Source organism: Calonectris borealis, unplaced genomic scaffold, assembly GCF_964195595.1.
Source record: "Calonectris borealis unplaced genomic scaffold, bCalBor7.hap1.2 HAP1_SCAFFOLD_73, whole genome shotgun sequence".
In the NCBI taxonomy this organism is placed as follows: domain Eukaryota; kingdom Metazoa; phylum Chordata; class Aves; order Procellariiformes; family Procellariidae; genus Calonectris; species Calonectris borealis.
This window is the reverse complement of record NW_027441475.1, coordinates 63091-81089: the sequence shown is the minus strand read 5'-3', so window position 1 is coordinate 81089 and position 17999 is coordinate 63091. Positions and strand designations below refer to the sequence as shown.

At 51.3% G+C, this 17999-nt stretch overlaps 1 long non-coding RNA gene across 1 annotated transcript; it reads left to right on the top strand.

The window, feature by feature from the left end:
* The first annotated feature begins 1569 nt into the window (after positions 1-1569).
* On the top strand, positions 1570-17777 carry LOC142076606 (uncharacterized). The gene is made up of 3 exons (XR_012671219.1): positions 1570-2282; positions 2774-2834; positions 17672-17777. It is a non-coding gene; the product is annotated as an uncharacterized LOC142076606 (long non-coding RNA).
* The last annotated feature ends 222 nt before the right edge of the window (positions 17778-17999 follow it).

Genomic DNA, 17999 nt, shown 5'->3' with positions numbered 1-17999 from the left:
CCGGAGAAGAGCGGAGGCCCGTGGGGTGGTTCCAGCCTGGGGTGAACAAAGATAACTGTCGATAACAATCGCTCGTTCTTTTCGTTGCCTGGGGCGGCCCTGACGACCAAGTTACCTGTTCCTCCTCTCGTGGTTGTGTTAACTGCATCTGGCTTAGGTTGGCTTGTGTCGTCCTTGGCTTGCCTTGTTATTTTAGCAGGGTGTGTGAAAAGTGAAAGGTCTAATAGTCGCTGTCTCTTTAGACTAGCTGCCGTGGCTGAAGTTGAAGAGAATGGAAAAAGGCGAACCAGCTGAAGAGTGAAGCAACATGGATCCAACTGGAAGATGCCTCCATGTGCATAATAGAGAAACCCTCTGTAGAGGGATCTGGACAGGCTGGATCGATGGGCCGAGGTCAATTGTATGAGATTCAACAAGGCCAAGTGCCGGGTCCTGCACTTCGGCCACAACAACCCCACGCGACGCTAGAGGCTTGGGGAAGAGTGGCTGGAAAGCTGCCCAGAGGAAAAGGACCTGGGGGTGCTGGTTGACAGCGGCTGAACATGAGCCGGCAGTGTGCCCAGGTAGCCAAGAAGGCCAACGGCATCCTGGCCTGTATCAGAAATAGTGTGGCCAGCAGGAATAGGGAGGTGATCGTGCCCCTGTACTCGGCACTGGTGAGGCCGCACCTCAAATACTGTGTTCAGTTTTGGGCCCCTCGCTACAAGAAGGACATTGAGGTGCTAGAGCGTGTCCAGAAAAGGGCAATGAAGCTGGTGAAGGATCTGGAGCACAAGTCTTGTGAGGAGCGGCTGAGGGAACTGGGGGTGTTTAGTCTGGAGAAGAGGAGGCTGAGGGGAGACCTTACTGCACTCTACAACTACCTGGAAGGAGGTTGTAGTGAGTTGGGTGTTGGTCTCTTCTCCCAAGTAACTAGCGATAGGACGAGAGGAAATGGCCTCAAGTTGCGCCAGGGGAGGTTTAGGTTGGACATTAGGAAAAATTTCTTTACTGAAAGAGTGGTCAAGCATTGGAACAGGCTGCCCAGGGAAGTGGTGGAGTCACCAACCCTGGAAGTATTTAAAAGACATGTAGATGAGGTGCTTAGGGACATGGTGTAGTGGGCATGGTGGTGTTGGGTTGATGGTTGGACTTGATGATCTTAGAGGTCTTTTCCAACCTTAATGATTCTGTGATTTGAGTGAGGAACGATCCCAATTAATAGTCCTCAGCAGACTACATCGCTAACGTGTAATGCAGGGTCTGTACATGTATCCAAAGGTACAGTATGTCCATGTATTGTGTGTGTGTGAGTGAGAGAAATGCTATGTATCTATGAACCCTCACATTTAAAAAGCTGTAAGATACTAGCTGTGCTCTCTCAGATGAATGACAGTTGAGTAACCGGAGCTACAGAAGAGGAAGGGGGAGAGAGAGTGAGGGAGAAAGAAGCATCCGAATTGTACATTTCTCTATGCGGCGCCAAGAGCGGGAGCTGTGGTGAGTCCTGGACCCTTGGGCGTGCATCTCTCTTCTTCCGCGTCCCAGTAACTCCCTGCCCCGCTCTGCATCCCCCACCCCTCCCAGATCCCTACCCATGTCTGCCTTTCCCTGCCTCCTCCTGTCTGTTGCACTGTTCTTCATTCCTCCATTGTTCTCTTTTTGCCTATCCATCTGTCTGCCTGGCTCCCTGACCCTCTCTCTTTCCCTCTCTGTCATTTTTTCCACTTACCTGTACTCCTGTTCTTCTCTCTATTCTTGCATCCAGCCCTCTGTCCCTCTCTTTATCCCTCGGGGGTCCTGGTCCCTGTTGCTCTTTTTGTCTCTCCGCCTCTCTGTCCTTCTCCCTGTCCCTGTTTTTTTTCGTGCTGCATCTCTCTGTCCTGCTTCCCATCCTCTTTTTCTGTCTCTGTCCCTCTGTGCTGTTCCTTGCCCCTGTCCCTCTCCCCCAGCCCCCCCATTCTCTGTCGTTCTCCCTGCCCGCCCCCTGCAGCCATCTCTCCCCCAGTCTGTCCTGCTCGCTGTCTCTCTCCTTTTTTCTGTATTTCATTTTCTGGCTGCCTGTCCTTCAGCTTTTTTTATATCCCTCCTGTCCTTTTTTGCTATTCCTCTGTTCTTCTGCCTGTCCCTCTCTTTTCTTTCTATGTCTACTTTTATCCAGATGTCTAACCCTATTTTTTTATTATTTCCTGTCTCTCTTGTGTCACATTGCTTTTAAATTTTTTTTTTCCTATATCTACTTTTATCCAGCCATGAAAGTACAAGGCATATGGAAGGGATCCATAGTGGTCTGTAAATACAAGGTACGTCAATGATGTATGTCTACATTTTTCCTAAGGTACTTGTAGTGTGGACTTTAAAGTTAATATTAAGAATGTGCCAATTCTCCTTCTATAGTTTTTTATTAAATATTTTAACACAAATACTAAAATAAAATAAGGTCTGTTCTGGAGCATGTTACGCCTATGCAAAGCTTACTTCCTTCATTTATTTCCTATTCCTCAAAGCATGGTCTTCTGTTTTTGTGCGCTTACTATTAAATGATACTGTGAAAATAATTTTGTACCAGAAGAGGAAAGAAACTGTTTGTAAGAGATCAGATATTCAGAAGAAACAGACTTTGTTTTCATTATAAAAGCTTTATGCTTTTTCAGTGAATAAGTATTTAAAATATCTTATAGTAGTAATTGAAAACTTTACTGACATACTAGTATCTGTACTTAAGGCAATCAAAGTCAAAGAAGAGACATGGACAAATCAGGACAAATTGGCTTCGCTTCTGCATGTTTTCCAGGCTTTCCCAAGAAACATTAGCGGCCTTGTAACTAGTGACAGTGAGTCCTGATGTGGTTTTGGTGAGTTATTGCTTCAATAATGTCCTTTTTCCTTAACCTACAGTGTGTAATTTTTGACTTAAGTTCGAAAGAGATTTTCCAAAATGGAAATATTTCTCATTCAAAGGAGGTGCATTTTATGAACTTCCCATCAGAGTGGATCTTCAGAGATGATATACTTGGCAGTAGAAGTCATCAGCAACAAGACTTTTTGTTCTCTTTAAAAACAAAAACAAAAAAAAACCCAAAAAACCAAACCAAACAAAAAACCCCCAGTCAATTTCCTCCCAAAGACCCAAGCACAGCACATCTTCCAACAGTTGATGGCGTCATTGGTTCCCAGTTGTAACAGTTGAGAGATCATGAAAACGTGTTCCTCTGCATGCTTCAGTACAGCCAAAAGCATTAGCAAATCTGCCAGTCCTTTTTGGTAGCCTTATGTATTGCAGCACTGGGGATTTGCTTTGGGTTTCGTTTTTTTTTTGTTCCCAAAAGTAGAACCATATGGGGGATTTTGTGCCTCACCGATTTTTCTATCATAAAAAATAGTTTTCTATCATAAATGAAACTTTAAAAAAGAAAGTTAAAATTGTATAATTTCCAAACTTGCATTTAAAATGTAACTGCCAAATAGCTGTAGCATACAATTTATTAGGTGTAGTTAAGCAGTTAGGTAGTTGCTCTAAATGTTTAAAAAGAGAGGCAACTGAACGTTACGGGTTTTTTTCCCAATCTTTTGACCGAGTGCTCTGAAGTACTTTATTTCTGTCTCGCTTTCAATGGCGCGTTTCCCCGGCAGTTCGGTAGCATCAGTCTCGGCGCAGCTGGCCAGGCGTCCTTCCTAGTCACATAACACACGCAAAACCCCAGTCAAATGATAGCTGTGTATTGTAGAGATAGATAATTTAACGGTATGAATTCACAGCTCTGCAATTTAAATTAATGCAAAAGGAAAATCAAATACTTTTATGGTATAACTCATCTTCTTGTATGTAGATAAACGTATGCACACCTTTTTAGCATAAAATGAATTGCTGAGATTTGTTCTTTCTTTTTCATTTTACTCTTCAAAGTTTTACACTTCACTTTCAACTTTATCGACCAAGCAAGCGAGATGTGCAGCAGCAGCAGCAGCGCAAGGGCTGGAGCTGCGGCGGCGGATCCGTGAGCGTAGATGCTGATTACGGTACACCCTTGTCCTACAGCCTCACGGGGTTATCTCCCTGCAGCGGTGCTGTAAGGAAGGGATGAGGCGTTTTCCGACACCAGCGAGAGTGTTTACTTCTCTGCTAAGAACGCGTTCAAAATCGTGTCAATTAGTCTTAACGCTGATTTTAAGCGTTCGAATCGCTCTAGCTTTTAAAGGACGTGTTGTATTTCGAGCTGTCCTGTTTGCCTAGCATCCTCCTTTAGCTCAACTACTACCCTATCCCTTATCCTGACTGAATTCCTCTGCTGCCTTCGGTGCTATTTTTTTAATATGCTGAAATACCATTTGGGATTTTTGTTTTTCAGATGTCTCGTTGTAAGCGTCCCGTGGTGCTCAGGAGAGACCCCCGGCCCAGGTTTGCCTGCCGGTCGTTAAACGTGCTGAGGGTAAGGGGCCAGCTGCCAGCCTGCGGGACAGGGACTGTGGGGGGCTGCAACCGTTTGGGGGGGCCGCCCCTCCTTTATTTTTCTAGCAGAGCCCCCCTTTTTGGCGGGGGTCCGTGTGTACATACGTAAATGGCATTATTAAAGTAACGAGCTGCCGGTTGGGGCCGTTTCCCTTGTTTTGTGCCTTTTTGGGGAGGTGAATAAAAAGGGGGGGTTTTGGGGTCTGGGGGGGTGATGATGTCATTTGGGGCACCTCAACATCACCCGAGGGGTGATGATGCCGTGGAGGAGCAGGTGAGTGGGGAATGGGGGGGGGTCCCCCCCAAAAAAGGGGGTCACAGACCAAAAATGCCTGAAAATTCACAGTCAGGTTTCAAAAATTTTTAAAAACTGTAAATATATGTGTGAGGCATTGAAATAGAGAAAAATCTCTGATTTTTATGTATATTGAAAAATAATATTCATTTACATATATAAAAGAATTTCAAAATAAGAACCTATATCTACTATGTTGTATAAAGGATTTTAGTGTATAAAAAAATTTGAAACACATATATAGGGTTTTAAAATACAAAAATAACTCATGTATATATAAATTAAAAAATAAAGGACTTTAAAATGCAAAAAGGATGATATATTTTGTATATGAAGGGATTTAAAATAGAAAAAATTCTGAATAGATATAGCTATCTACACTTACTGCGTGTTACCTAGAGAGTCTAAATAGATATTGTATGTAATCTAAGAGATTATATATAAGTGTTAACAGATATCTAAGTCTAAATAGATATCTAAGTCTATAAAGATATAGGTGGTGTAAATACATGTAAGTGTAAATAGAGAAATCTATAAAGGCATTTAAGTGTCAAAATATGTAAGTCAACAGATATATAGTCTGAATAGGTATTATATATAATAAGTGGGAAATAGGGGGGATAAGTGGGAAATGGGGTAAAAGTGAAACATAAATATATTCACTAAATATATATATGTGTAAATACATTAAGTGTAAATGTCTATGACAGATAAGGTTTTTAAAATACAAAGAAACCCTGTTTATAGAAAGGATTTAAAAACTCGACCCCCCCCCCCCGAAATACCTCTTTATTGAAGATAAAAGATATTGAAGATATAAAAGCGCTTTCAAAAGCTGCCTCTTCCCTGTTCTCCTTTTCCGCCTTTTCCCATCCTGATTTGGGGCCAGTTCCCCCAACAGGGACTTTCCCCTGCAGGGCCATGCACACAGAGCGGGACCTGCCGCCATGGCATAAAAATACCACAAAACCCCTGATTCAGGGTCTGCAAGAGGTGAAAAAAAAAAACCTCACAATTTTTGGGGAAAAATACCCAACTTGGAGCTCCCGGGAAAGCCAAATCCACCTGGATTTGTGCAGCCGGAAAGCACAAAAACCCCCATTTTCATCCACAAAACCAAAAGCAAAAATCACCAATTTTTGTTGTGAAAAAGCGTTGAAAAACCTCCAAATTGAATATTTTGGAAAAGGAAAAAAACCCCAATTTTTATATTATAGAAAAACAAACCCCCCCCGCCATTTGGGGAAAATTTGGGGTGAAACACCAGCCATTTGAGGGGCATTGCTCGTGGTTATCTAGTGCGGGTTATCCAGTGCGGGTCAGTTATTGGGAACGGATTATCTGTTGCGGATTATCCCAGGTGAGTTATCTGCTGTGGATGGTCCCAGGCGGACCCCCTGGCGTAGGTCACCCCCACACATGTCCCCCCACGCATGTTTCTACCCACCCCCGCCCCTCCCAGTGTCTGCCCCCCCTTTCCCATGCGAGGTTTTTCCCCCGTGCGAGGTTTTCCCCGTGACGCGCCCCCCGTATCCCCTGCCCTCCTACCTCGTGCCCGCACTGCCCTCCTCTCTCCTCTCCCTCCTCCCACCCCCCGTGTTCCGCACTGTCTCCCCGTAACCCCTCTGCCCTGGACCCCTGGGGTGCTGCCCACCCCGCCAACCTGCCCATTGCCCCCCGCCCAAACTCTGACACCCCCCTCCCGCTCCCCCGCACCCCGCTCCCACCCCGCTCTCCTTCCTCCTGCGTTTTGGGTTTGTGCTGAAAAGGGCGTTGATGACGCAGGGGTGTGTTAGTTCCTGCTGAGCAGCGCTTGCACGGTGCCGGGGGCTGTTCTGCTCCTCGCCCCGCCCCGCCGGCGAGCGGGCTGGGGGTGCGCGAGGGCCTGGGAGGGGGCACCGCTGGGAGAGCTGACCCCAACTGACCCAAGGGATATTCCAGAGCATATGATGTCATGTAATAAAACTAGGGGGGAGGTTGGCAGGGGGGCTGCTGCTGGGCTGCAGCTGGCTGGGCATCGGTCGGTTGGTGGAGAGCAATTGTTTTCATTTGTACCGCTTGTCTGTCTTGGGTTTTTCTCTCTGTTGGTTTCCCCCCCCCTGCTTTTCCTTACAAGTGGAGTTTTTTCAGTTTTGCCCTTCCAATTCTCTACCCCATCCCACTGAGGGGGGAGCAAGTGAGCGGTTGCGTGGTGCTTAGTCGCCGGCTGGGATTAAACCATGACACAAGGTTAGTTGCAAGCCCTGCCTGGCTAAATGCTTTAGGCTCTCCGTGTTATTCCTGCCATCTTGATAGGCCATCCTTGTTCTTTACTGCTGCTTAAAGTGCCTTGTGCTCCATAAGCAGGCTGGGAAGTATGGTTGTTGCAGAAACTGCTACACCCTCTGCCTCCTTCTCAGGTTCTTAGCTTTGCCCTTTGTATGGGCTGCCGAGGTTGTCAGCTCTGCAGGGGACACAGGCAGCCCGCAGAGCTTGGCGCCAAGCCATTCCTTTCCCGTCTGCGCAGCAGCGGTTCTGCCGCTGCTACAGGCAGCCGCTTGCTCGAGGGCGAGGGGCTGCGATGACACGACAGGCTGCTGCATGCTTCAGTCGAACTAAGATGCCGTTCTCTGGGGAGCCGGTGCAAGGAGACCTCAGGTACGTTCTGTACTGCCGATGGCTCTTCACAAGGGAAGCGTGCTCTGGTTTTAGCAGAAAAAGGTGACGGTCACAGGCAGCCACCTATCACTGTGCAGAGCTCAGCTATTTGGCAGGTGTCTTGCTTGTTCAAGTAGAGGTGTATTCCTCGCCTTGCAGTCTTGAAGGCAAAACAATCGGGGGTTCAAGTTACAAAAGCCTTTTGACATCGGAGTGAGGTGGCAGCTAGGTTTCTACCAGCACCGTACTTAGCTGTGTTGCTAGCTGAAAATGGCTTGCAAGCCAGGAGATATGCAGAGGGGTCTAAAATAAAGAAACCATGTGTTGAAGTGATTGTTTCAAGGAGGCAATTTAGGCAGCTAAAGGAACCGAGCTGCTCACCTGTCACATTGGCAGAACAGCCCCTCCAGCCTACTAAAAGTACTGCGTGTTGCAGGCAGCGAAGGGCAACTGTGACACTTGCTGGCAGGAGCGGCAAGGAGTGCAGAGCTACGCGCCCTGTACAGAGCAAGGATGGAACCTGCTGGGCTGTACGGTCATCTGCTGAGGACACCTAATACACCAACAGGCTTCTTGGCTTTCCCTGCTTCATTTCTAATAACTTTGCACGCTGGAGGGCAGGGTGGTAAGCAACATCGTGCAGTGTCTCTTCTCCAAGTGACAAGCCCTGCGTGGCAAGCAGGATGAGGAGAGCAGAGTGCTGATAGCACAGAGGCGAAGAAAGGTGCAAACACCGCAACAAAGCCCCAGGACCACCAGCGTATCGCTCGTTTGCAGGTCAGCCACTGGCACCGGGTCTGCTCAGAAGCGCAGTTTCCTGATCGACATAGCTGCCCCTCCCCTGCTCTCAGGGTGTCACCCGTATGGCCTTATTTTTTTTAAATCTCTCTCCAGCATCTGTTGAGTCGCTGCTGTCACTCCCACAACCCAGATGGCCACATGCAGACCGAGACAGCAATCCCTGGGGCTTCCTCTGGGATAGAAAGAAACCTGTTCCACAGGTTCCCCGTGCTGCTTCTCCTCCCCAGGTAATGGGCTGGGGGGCACGGACAGAAACAACCACCGGACTTTTAAAGCAGCCAAAGGGAAAGGACTGAAATGCTGGAGCCACCGGGTGCTTTTTGGTACAGAGGCGATGAAGATTAGTGCCTGGGCCACGAGTGGGAAAAGGGCAGGGAAATCTAACCCCAGTACCGCCAGTAAGCAGTTACCGTCTTCCTATGGTACAAACGGGGCGGAGAGATCGGGAAAGGGTCGGTGAGGCGATGGTGGCACGCGGCGACCAGAATTCGGTACTGCAGCTCGGGAGCTGCGCATGCACAGCGGCGCGTTTTACCGCACTCGCCGCTGCCACCGAACAACCGAAATTCGGTACTGTAGCTCATGAGCCGCGCATGCGCAGTGGCGCGCGTTGCCGCCCTCGCTGCTGCCACCGAGCGACCAAAATCAGGTACTGCAGGTCGGGCGCCGCGCATGCGCGGTGGCGCGCTTTTCTTTGCTCGCTGCTGCCACCGAGTGACCAGAATTCGGTACTGTGGCTCTTGAGCTGCGCATGCGCAGTGGCCTGCAGTGCGCTTTTCTTTGCTCGCTGCTGCCACTGAGCAACCAGAATTCGGTACTGCAGGTGGGGCGCCGCGCATGCGCGGTGGCGCGCTTTTTTTTGCTCGCTGCTGCCACCGAGCGACCAAAATTCGGTACTGCAGCTCTTGAGCCGCGCATGCGCGGTGGCACCCCCCTTCTCCGCGCTGCCGTCCACCGGGAACGGCAATGCCATACTGCGGTGCCTGCGGGGTGATGCCGCTGCGTTCGTTGCTTCGTCCTGGTAAGGAAACGCCGCTGCTGCCCCGCCCGGCGGGTGCTCACTGCTGCTGCCGCCCCGAAGCCGAAGTGTGGTACTGCAGCCCGGCGTTCGCGCGCCGGCTCTGGCCCCTCCATGCGCAGTCCCCATCCCGGTGCATCCCTCATCCCGGTGCATTCGTCATCCCGGGTGGCAACAGTTAGGGTGCCCCCCCCCCGCATGCCAGCACCCCCAAGAGTGTCGGCGTGTCCCGGTGCTGTCCCCATCCCTGGGGCAGCTCCCCATCCCCTGTCCCCGCGGCTGATCGTTGGGCTCTGGGGACAGGGGGCGGGGACCCCCAGAGAGTGGGCTCTGCTGCCATCGCTCCTTGGTGCTGGCCCTGCTTGTCCCCTGTCCCCCCAGCGGTGATGAGCTCTGGGCCACTGGCGGGGACCCTCACTGTCACCTTCCCCCCATACCGGTTGCCACCAGCAACAGGGACAGCGACACATCCCCTGTCCCCCCCGCCACGCACACGGGTGTGCAGGGGCACAGGCCACCCCCCGTCAGGTGGACACGCTGGGGACACCGTTTGCCCCGGGGGTGTTTGAAGTCCCCAGGGTGGGAGCGGAGCTGCAGAATGCCCCCCCTGCCCAAGCCCTGCAGACCCAGGTGGAGCGCAGGCATCCCCTGGCCCTGTCCCCAGCCCTGTCTCCGCATGGCTGTGGGTCGGTGCTGCCATTGTGTGGCCAGCGGCTGGGAGGACACAGCTACTGCCGGCTGGGGCCAGAGGAGCCGGGCAGCCTGGGGACCCCCGGGAAGGGCTGGCTGTGGTGGGGACTCGGCGCCCAGAGCCCAGGGCACCCCAGAGACCCTACAACAGGGTGCAGCATGAACTATTTTATTACCTGTGCAGTATCCATGAGTGAGTCCCCATCGTTCCCATCCTGGTTCCCCAGTGGGTCGGGGTCCCAGCTGCCCCTGGGGGTGGCTGCAGGTGTGGGGGGTGGGATCCCTTCTCCCCAGGGTGCCCCCCACCTCCCCAGGGTCATCCCTCCCAGTCTCAACCCCCCACATGGTGTCCCCATTTTCCCGAGAATCAGCTCTGTCCCCAAATGTCCCCCTACCCCACTCCCAGGGTCCCTCCCGGACCCCAGGATTGCCCCCCCCCCCGCCCCATCTTGAGGTTCCCCCCATCCCCACGGTCACCCCCATCCCTGAGACACACACCCCCCCCCAGCACGGCAGGTGCCTGGGGAGACGCTGGGAAGAGCCGGCATCGCCGTCTCGGGGTCCTGCTGGCCCTCATCCCCCCTGAAGTCTTGCACCATGCTCTGCTCCTTGAGGGGAGTGCCCACAGTTGGGGGGGTGGGGGCTCCCCTCCTCCCCAGGGAACCCCCCCAACCTGTTCAGGGCACCCTCTGCCACATCCCCGGGGTCCAATCACCGTAACAGGGTGTGACCCTGGGATCCCGCTGGTTAACGTCAGGTCTGAGAGAAGGTTCCTCATTACTCCTTGATTAGTTCTTAGGTGCCAGCTCGAGCTGGGTGCCTCCAGAGAGGGACCCCTACCCCGGATCGCACTCCTTGCACACCTGCACCCGTTGCAGGAGGGTCCACGCACACCATGGGAGCCACGTGGGAACCGAGGCGGCCTCAAGGCTGTTCACCAGCAGTCAAAACACCCCAGTGGTTTCAGACACCGGCTGTTTTGCTCCTGAACTCAAGGGTACTGCCGAGAAAAATAACCACCCCTGTCACATGGGGGTCCTGCACAACTACCACTGCCACACGAGGGTTCTGCACAATCACCATCATGGTACAGGGCTCCCTACACAACCACAACCATTGCACAGGGATCCTGCACAATCACCACCATCACATGAGGATTCCCTGCACCTACCCCCCGTTGCATGAGGATCCCTGCCCTATCACCGCCATTGTACAAGGGTCCTGCACAACCATTACTGTCGCATAAGGGTCGCTGCACAACTGCAACCATCACGTGGGGGTCCTACACAGCCACCCGCATTTACGCAGGACCCTACCATTGCACGAGGGTCCTGCACAATCACCACCATTGCATAAGGGTCCCTGTGCACCTGCCCGCCATTGCACAAGAGTCGCCTGCACACCAACCAATTGCATAAGGGTACTTCTGCACTGCCCCCCCCCTTGCACGGGGGTCTCCACACACCGACCCCCTGTTGCGCAAGGGTCCCTGCACAATCACCACCGTTGTACGGGGGTCCCTGCACAGCCACCCGCACAGCGAAGGCGCCGTGCGCCTGCGTACTTCCGGGTTGGGGACTACAACTCCCGGTGTGCCCCCCACGGGCGGCCCGGAGGAGCCGCGCGCTGATTGGCTGCGGAGGATATTTCAACGGGGCGCGCGGCGGGGTCTGCACCCAGGCGGCGGTGGCGGCGGCGGCTGGGGGGGGGTGCTGTGCATCCCGGGGGGGCCGGGGAATGAGGCTTGGGGGGCTGTGTGCCCTAGATGCGCTGAGAAGTGGGGCTGTATGCCCTAGGGGGGCTGGGGAGTGGGGCTGGGGGAGGGCTGCGGTGCCCCAAGGAGCTGGGGAGAGGGGTTGTGGGTCCTGGCGGGACTTGAGAGTGGGGCTTGGGGCTCCCAGGGGGCTGGAAAATGGTGTGGGTCGGGTGCTGTGAACACAGGGGGTCCTGGGGCTGGGAGGTGCTTGCAAACACTGGGGAGGGGCTGCGAGCATGGGGGGCACAAGGGTTGCACCAGGGTCCGTGCACGATCATCTCCGTTGTGCAGTTGTCAATGTACAGCCAGCGGCACTGCACGTGGCGCCATGCGCATGCGCACTCCCGGGGCGGGACTACAACTCCCGGCGTGCCCCGTGCGGGTGGCCCGGTGGAGCCACGCGCTGATTGGCTGCGGAGGGTATTTCAATGGGGCGCACGGCGGGGTCCGCACCGAGGCGGCGGCGCAGCGTGAGTGTGGGGGGCCATGGGCCCGGGGAGCTGAGGAGTGGGGCTGTGGCAGCGGGGGGGCGAGGGGGGGTGCGCGGTCCTGCAGGTTCCAGGGAGGGGGGCTGGGGGGGCCTCCAGGCAGGGGAGGGGCTGTGAGCATCTGGGGAGTGGGGCTGGGGGGGGCCTCTGTGCCCTAGGGGGGCCGTGCAGTGGGGCCGGGGGGGCGGGGGGGGCGCTGTGTGCAAACAGACCCTCCCTGCGAGTTCCCACTGTCGCTCCGTGGGGCCGGGGACCCCCCAGCCCTCCCTGCAGGCAGACGGGCAGCCTGTAGGCAATGGAGGCCGCCCGCCCCAGCGAGGTGCTCGAGCCTGGGGGCTTCACGGGCCGAGTCGAGGGAGGAGCTGCTGGAGAGAGGGCTTAGAAACGGCCTTCTGCCCCCGAAACTGCTGGAGCATTTGAAGGGGTGGGACAGGTCCACCCCAGGGCCCCAAGGGGAAGACCTCGGAGCAGGGACTTGGGGTTGTTCCAGGAGCAAAAGCTGGTCCCAGCCAGCTCTCCTCTGCTCCCCCGGCACCGGGATCAGACCTTTCAGCCCCGTTTCTGCCAGAAGCATCACACAAGCACTTGCCCTCCCCGGGGGCATCTTTGGGACTTGAGAACAGGCGCAGCAGCTGGGTTTTTGGGCTCAGAAATGGGTGCCAAGTGAGCTGGTTTGGGGGCCCAAAGCAGAAGCCGGTTTGGCCGTTTGTGCGGGGGGGTGGGAGGGCATTAGGGGCTGCAGGGGAAAGCAGTGGGTGGGCAGGGTGCGTGGACCCTCCCTGGAGGTGGGGGTCTGGTCCTGCTGGACCCCAAAGTGCAGGAGGCTGGCATGCACCAGGCCAAACTCAACGTCTGAGGTGGTCTCTGGGGGGAAGAGGTGGTCTCTGCTTTTCAGACCCCGCACGCCCTCTTCGAGTCCAGCTCTTGCTTGTCGACTGCTTAGAATAGTTATTAACTAATTAGTCGTACAAGCTAATCAATATTTGTACAATGTAAAACTATGATATTTAATCCTAATAGTCAAGTTTTGACGGCGATTGATTTATGACTTTGTCAAAAGCCCAGGCTGTTGCAAATAGCTGGAGCTTGTAAGGAGAAGGATCTGAAATCAACAAGAGCTTCAGTGCAGAGCTGGAGCTTCAATTAGCCAGAACCGTAGCAAGCAGGAGCTGGAACAAGACAGGGTGTCCGCTGTCTGGGGCATGCCTTAGCCAGAGGCAAAATTACCTGCAGCTGTAATGAGCAGGAGCTACGATTCACTGCAGTGTCTGTTTGCCGGAGCATCCGTTGGCCAGACTGCACTCCCAGCACGGCTGAAGAGCAGCCAGGCGCAGGCAGGGCTGTCCCCAGCAAGGAGGTCCGAGCGGCAGGGAGGCGAGTTGTCCTTCTGCCAGCGGGGAGCCCGGCCTCTTCCCTCGGGGATTAAATCCACGCCACATGCCTCTCTCTGCATGGAGGGTCTCGCCCGGTCCCGTTCCCGAGGGCTGAAGTGAGGGGGGGGTCCCCCGGCTTTTCCGGGGGGCAGGCGGCAGCACGAGGCAGCGGTGTCTCCCCGGTACCTGGCAAAGGGAAGAGAAACCGGCCGGCTGGAGCTCCCAGGGTGCACAGCCCGGCCCCGCACGGCAGAATCCTTCCCTGGGTTTTCACCTTTGGCTGGGTGTGACAAACAGGTTCATTTTGTGCCTCCTCTTTTCCCAGCGTCACCTTCTGCGTCACGTGAAGAAAATCCTGCGTGGTTGATGCCGCTTGCTGCTCAGGTAATGGCACGTATGGGGCGGGGGGAGTGGGGAGAAACATTGGTGAGTTCAAGGATGCTGCAGCAACTCCACATCAAACCCAGGGAAAAGGCAAGTTTGCTGCCAGTGCAGAAAAGCTGATGAACAATTGCCGTTAACAGAGCGTGCGTGCCTCGTTCCCGAATCGGTCCCTGGGTAGTTACGAATGTTTTCCTTTCAGGTAAAAGAATGAACTTTCATCTACGATAAATTAAGAGCTACCTGTTACCTTCTTTAGGGTCAAGTGTTTCTCTTCTGTTTGTTCATACTGATTTTATGGGCAGGTTGGAAATAGCATTTTATTTTTATATACATAACTCAATTTTTAGTAATATGTGGTGTCAGTATAGTTAATTTTTGAGCACCTAGGTAACACTAGAAATGTAATGAATGAAACACGATGGAAACTGATACTTAAACTTGACTTTTACTTGATTTTTTTTTCATTAGAGTGTTGATGGCATGTTGTCCTGTGGCTCAATCCACATTCTATTCAGTGGAGTCTTCAATCTAGGACTTTTAAGGAAAAAAGTTTGTCCTTCCAAAAAAGGGCGAGTCAATCATAGGATCGAGGTATAGACTTGGAGAGTCGCTTAAGTACGTGATCAGAATTAAAGCCAAATGTCGCTTCATGTTGCTGCTGTTGGTCCTTACTTTCATTAATTTCCCCGCTGTCTGTCATGGTTGGGAGCTCTGAATCTGAATTTTTTTCACTCCCTAACACATTTTTCTCCCCAAGGAGAGGCTACGTTTAAAAGTTAATTAGTTTCCTCGCAAATGCATTGGTCGATAAAATTGAGTTATGATATTAAAACCACAAAAATGACACCAGTCTTACAGATCTGGACTATTTCTGAACACGTATTCATCACATGCAGATGTCATTGGGATACAGATCGTCTGCACTTCATGCTCTGACAAGACAATATGCTGAGACAGGAACGAGCTCCAAAAGAAAAAAAAGGTACAATGTCAAGGTTTTGTTTTGTTGTTGGTTTTTGTGTTTTTTTGTGTTTATGTTATGTTTTTTTTTTTTTTTTTTAAGAGTGCGATGTTGACCCGTGGCAGCCTGCAGAGCATTCTTGCTGCCTGAGCTCTCCTTTTCTTCTCTGTCACTCCTCTTTCATGGCTGTAATTTTCACTCGAGTAGTTTTAGAAGAGCAATTTAGTTACTTGCTTGTGTAAATGTGCTGGTAATACCTGGAAGGTAAATGCTTGAACCCGTAGCAAATAACTTGGCTACAAGTGGAATTTCTGAAGGAAGAACAACAACAACAGGAAGCAAGTAGCAAGTTACCACAAACTTGTGTGTGTCAAACACATCAAAGTCTTACTGCCAAACATGGTTTGGCAATGTGTTCCAAATGGCTAGTTTTGGTAAACATAAATTTTCAGGAAGTTCAGGGTTGTGTGTGGAAAAACATGCCCCTCTATCTAGGTGTCCTGCTACGTAAATAGCATCACTCAGTAGCACATCCGGTGGCAGGGCTGTTGTTCCCTACTCTCAATATTGCCATAGTAGTGTTGCGATGTTTCGACCTAAGAGGTGGGTTCAGGAATGGAAGGAGAATGCCCGTGTTCTGTAAGGGCTATGAATGCCGACTCTTTTCTCTGCCTGCTGCTTTCCTGTGCGTGAGATGAAACTGTATTGTTTTTCTCCCTTGCTCCCGGTCGAAATACTTCTGAAGCTGTCGCTGCTGTGGGTTTGCAATTTGTGTTACTGCATTTTTGTGGAGTTCTAGTTACGGATCATTTCTACCGTGGCGAAGTGTCAAGATACGGTTTTCAGTTTAAAGCTTCAGAAAGTGCATTCGCTGAAACTGGCGTAGGTGAAACTGATTGTTGTGGTTTAACCCGGCAGGCAGCTAAACACCACGCAGCTGCTCGCTCACTCCCCCTGCCCCCAAAGTGGGATGGGGGAGATAATTGGAAAAAAAAGTGAAGTTCGTGGGGTGAGGTAAAGACAGTTTAATAGGACAGAAAAGGAAGGGGAAATAATCATAATGATAAAAGAAATACAAAATAAGCGATGCACAATGCGATTGCTCACTGCCCGCCGACTGATGCCCAGCCAGTCCCCGAGCGGTGGTCGCCACCCCCTGGCCAGCTTCCCCAGCTTATACACTGAGCGCGACTTCATATGGTATGGAATATCCCTTTGGCCGGTTTGGGTCAGCTGTCCTGGCTAAGGTCCCTCCCAGCTTCTCGCTGGCAGGGCATGAGAAGCTGAAAAGCCCTTGACTAGAGTAAGCGCTACTTTGCAACAACTAAAACATCAGCGTGTCATCCACGTTTTTCTCGTCCTAAATCAAAAACACAGCGCTATACCAGTTACCAGGAAGAAAATTAACTCTATCCCAGCCGAAACCAGGACACTGATCTTTCGCATGATCCCGCTGCGCTCGCAGGGGTGCTCAGTGGCTCCTCATCAAAACAGCGAGGTGTGTGTGGACGTCCGTAGGGTTGCGCTTGGGGTCTGAGTGCGTTATGTATTTTTGCTGTTGGAAGACGGAATAGAGCGTGTGCCTGTTAAATCTAATGACGGTCGAAGGTTGGGAAGAACCCTGAGCAGGTTTGGTGGCACAACTGCAGTTTTAAAAGATCTTGACTGTTTGGAGAAACGGCCTGGAAAAAAGGATTCGTCTTTTGCAGCGAAGTTCGCGAGGACAGATGGGTTGCTGTACTCTTTAACAAAAATACTCAACTTGGGACGTATAGGGTGAGGAAATCGCGGCTATACTTAGGCTTGAGAAAATGTATGTTGGTATCTGTGTCTGTCACCTGCGTGTCTCTAGGAAAGTGAGTTCTAGCAAAACTAAAGCTGCCAATGAGCCAAAAAAAAGGCACAGTTGTCTAAAATATGCAAAAGCTCTAGTGGCCTGTATCAACAACTGTACCAAAGATGATGCAAAATAGTTTTTCCTCCACTCAGTTATAGCCTTCACAGAAAAGGAAGCTTTGTGCTAAACGTTGGGGGTTTTTTGTTTTTTTTTTTGTTTGGGTTTTTTCTTTCCTCTCAGCAGAATGTCAACTCCCACCATTTCGCCGCGGTCTCCCTTTCTTCTGCCGTGAAAGTACAAGACAGATGCAAAGGATCCATAGCGGTGTGCAAGTACAAGGTACGTCTGTGATATGTGTCTGCATTTTTCCTAAGGTGCTTGTAGTATGGACTTTACAGTTAACATTAAGAATGTGGCAACTCTCCTTCTATATAATTTTTTAATGTGAAATATTTTAACACAAATACTAAAAATAAATAAGGTCTGTTCTGGAGCATGGTACACCTATGCAAAGCTTGCTTCCCTCCGTCTGTTTTCTCTTCCTGAAAGCACAGTCTTCTGTTTCTGTGTGCTTACTATTAAAGGGTACTGTGAAAATAATGTTGGACTAGAAGAGGAAAGGAACCGTTTGTAAGAGTTCGGATGTTCAGGAGAAACAGACTTTGTTTTCACAAAAAAAGCTTTACGCTTTTTCGATCAGTAAGTTTTTAAAATACCTTACAGTAGTACTCGAAAACCTTACTGAGATACTAGCATCTGTGCTAAAAGCAATCAAGGTCAAAGAAGAGACGTGGACAAAACGGGACAAATCGGCGTCGCTTCGGTGTGTTTTCCAGGCTTCCCCAAGAAGTGTTAGCAGCCTTGTAACTAGCGACAGAGAGTCCTGATGTGTTTTTGGTGAGTTACTGCTTCCGTAATGTCCTTTTTCCTTAACCTACAGTGTGTAATTTTGACTTCGGTTGGAAAGAGATTTTCCAAAATGGAAATCTTTCTCATTCAAAGGAGTTGCCTTTTATGAACTTCCCATCAGAATGGATCTTCAGAGATGATGTACTTGGCAGTAGAAGTCATCAGCAATGAGACTTTTCACTCTCTCTAGAAAAAAAAACAGGAGTAAGTCGATTTCCTTCCAAAGGCCCATGCGCAGCACGTCTTCCAATAGTCGATGTATCGCTGATCTTTGGTTCTCAGGTGTAACAGTTGAGATATCATAAAAACGCATTCCTCTGCATGCTTGGGTACAGCCAAAAGCATTAGCAAATCTGCCAACCCTTTTTGGTAGCCTTATGTATTACAGCACTGGGGATTTGATATTCCCCACCATACCCTC